Here is a 3,151-nt window from a genome sequence, read left to right on the forward strand (position 1 = left end):
TCGAATACAATATGGTACCCTCAAGTCCAATGTAAACACGTTCTTGTTGAGATGTCCTTTTAAATAATCCAAATTCTATCCAATCTACACTATTAACGATTATTACACTACCACCTTAGATTGATTAACCCTTATCCTCGAGTGGCATTCGGGTCTTGTTAAGTGGTAACAGCCTTGTAAAATATATAAGCACAAATTCTTATCTAAATATTCAAATATTTAAGATTTGCATTGAATTTGGATCCATAGTCATTAGGAATTAATTTAAAACGTTTCCATGAATATAAATGACCTCTGAAGTTTAAGCTTTAAATTTCAGACATTGACTTAATGTCATTTCATGTAATTACACAGTAACGCATATTTTTCAATATATCTACTATTATATAAAAATCGCAATGTGTGTGTGAGTTTCTTTCCTCATAGATTCCGAAACTGCTGAGCCTACCTTTTGCAAATTTCACAGAAAGGTGATTTATATGTCTGGTAGTGCTCTTAGATATGTTTTTACATAAATTCCTCCAATAAGTATCGAAAATTGAAAAAAAAATCCGATTTAAAAAATAATCTTTCTTCTTTTATAGATAAAAAAGGTAACTATGGTCTGTCTAACGTAAAATATTCCCCAGTAAAAATTCTCTTTTTTTATCTACAAAAGAAGAAAAACGATTTTTAAGATCGTCAAGCCTAATTAACAGCTGACGTGATATTGTAAACAAACACAGACGGAATTTGATGAACGACATAATCATTATTATTTAATTTTTTTTGTGAATTAGTTCACCGGGCAAATTATTCCTCGTAATATATAATAATCAATAGGTTATTCATTTTATAATAATACATATGCAATCTACATAAACATTTTATGTTTAAGCGTATTGTGCGACAGGGTAAGGCCGGGCATCCAGCTAGTTGAGATATAATTTTTTGCATACTAGCTCTAAAGCAGTAGAACTAAGACAAATATGTAAATAGACAAACTCAAGGGGTGTGTCAACAGCGCTGAAAGAGCGGTTATAAACTACTGATAATAAATAATAATACAGTGTAAGACTATCAATTTGTCGCCCTAAGGAACACAGCTTTATTATAAAACCTTTATTTTAAAACCTTTATTCAAAAATCAATTCATGGTAACGATTAGGTAGTAGAGTTTACATCTATTCAATGTATCCGCCTTTACCTTCAATAACCGCCTCGATACTGGTAGCATGCTTTTTCGACGGGAGCTCAGCGAATGGCGGCGATCAGGTTGGCTTTGATGTTGTAGAAGGTCATGTTGGTGATGTTCACGACATATGATCAAAAGAAGTAGTCCTGCGGGTTCAGGTCGGGGAATTAGGCAGCCAGTGAGAGAAAGGCACAAAGTCATAGCACTCTTAGTAATGTCAAGCCTGGGGTTCTTTGGACTTGTGAACCGGCACCGAGTCCTGATACCACACCGATGGTCTGCTAGCGGCCACTTGGTTGCACCAGGGGATCACCACACTCTTCAGCACATCCAGGTACACTTTGAAGTGGCATGATGTTACCCTCACTTTAAACCCCACCAAACACCATGGGTCGTCTGAGTGTTAGAAATAGTCTTGTTGTCATAATTTGGATCAGTAGTGAGCATGAGTTGTAGAGCGGCGCATCTCCGATCTCAGTCATAGAACATTGTGTCACTTTCAGATATGATAGAAGGCTCCTATTACTCTTGGGATTTGTACACAACTTGCCAACTAGTCGATGGTCTGCAACAACAAAATAAGACAACTGTTTTTATCAAACAGAAATAGAATCATCTCGTCTTGTCTAGGGAGACAATTTTATCGTTTCCCTCTCTATTTGCTATTAGGACAGTTATTTCTAAATTTAGGGTTATTGTCGATAAGCCGAACACAACCAATAGAAATAAAAAGATAGAGATTAGGAAGAAAAATAATAACAATTATACACCAGCATATCCAAAATGCAATGATACAAACATAAGTTGGTACCGCAGTATATGTTTATGTAGATTCTTCGAGGATGCACAACCCAAACGATAAATCACGATACAGACTACTAGTAGAAGAGTGCGGTGGGTACTAGAATCCAGGCGTTACCTTTTGTCACTAAAATGCTAAAAAGAAACAGCTGTCATTATCAGCGAGATATCAATGTAAACGGCCGCTGCGAGAATGCAAAGAAGCGTATTATAGTGTCAATCTGAAAAAAAAACTTGTTAGTGTCAATATTACGGACCCTATGCTATTAGCGTATGAGTCAGCTAGTATGAAGTTTGACAGACGCATTGAGTCCAAGTCGAGACGACTCAATCCTGCAAAACAAAATCATTCTCAGTGTTTAATGCAGGGTGGTTACATACAATACAGATGTGTACGAAGTTTTATCCCTTTATCTAAACTGATAAGATAATCGACAGCTAGAAAGAAGAAAAAGAGAAAATGAATCATGCAACAACCTGCGATGAAGAGGACTGGCAATGTCAGTCAGTAATGAAGTCAGTATTGAAGTCAGTAATGAAGACAGTAATGAAGACAGTAATGAAGTCAGTAATGAAGACAGTAATGAAGTAAGTAATGAAGACAGTAATGAATGCAGTAATGAAGACAGTAATGAAGACAGTAATGAAGACAGTACTGAAGACAGTAATGAAGACAGTAATGAAGTCAGTAATGAAGTCAGTAATGAAGTCAGTAATGAACCCAGTAATGAAGACAGTTATGAAGTAAGTAATGAGGACAGTAATGAAGACAGTAATGAAGTCAGTAATGAAGACAGTAATGAAGACAGTAATAAAGTCAGTAATGAAGACAGTAATGAAGACAGTAATGAAGAAAGTAATGAAGACAGTAATGAAGACAGTAATGAAGTCATTAATGAAGTCAGTAATGACGTTAGTAATGAAGACAGTAACGAAGACAGTAATGAAGTCAGTAATGAAGACAGTAATGAAGTAAGTAATGAAGACAGTAATGAAGACAGTAATGAAGACAGTAATAAAGTAAGTAATGAAGACAGTAATGAAGTAAGTAATGAAGACAGTAATGAAGACAGTAATGAAGACAGTAATGAAGTAAGTAATGAAGAGAGTAATGAAGTCAGTAATGAAGACAGTAATGAAGACAGTAATGAAGTCAGTAATGAAGACAGTAATGTA

Source organism: Euprymna scolopes, chromosome 22 (genome assembly GCF_053919585.1).
Source record: "Euprymna scolopes isolate OS-2025 chromosome 22, ASM5391958v1, whole genome shotgun sequence".
Lineage (NCBI taxonomy): Eukaryota > Metazoa > Mollusca > Cephalopoda > Sepiida > Sepiolidae > Euprymna > Euprymna scolopes.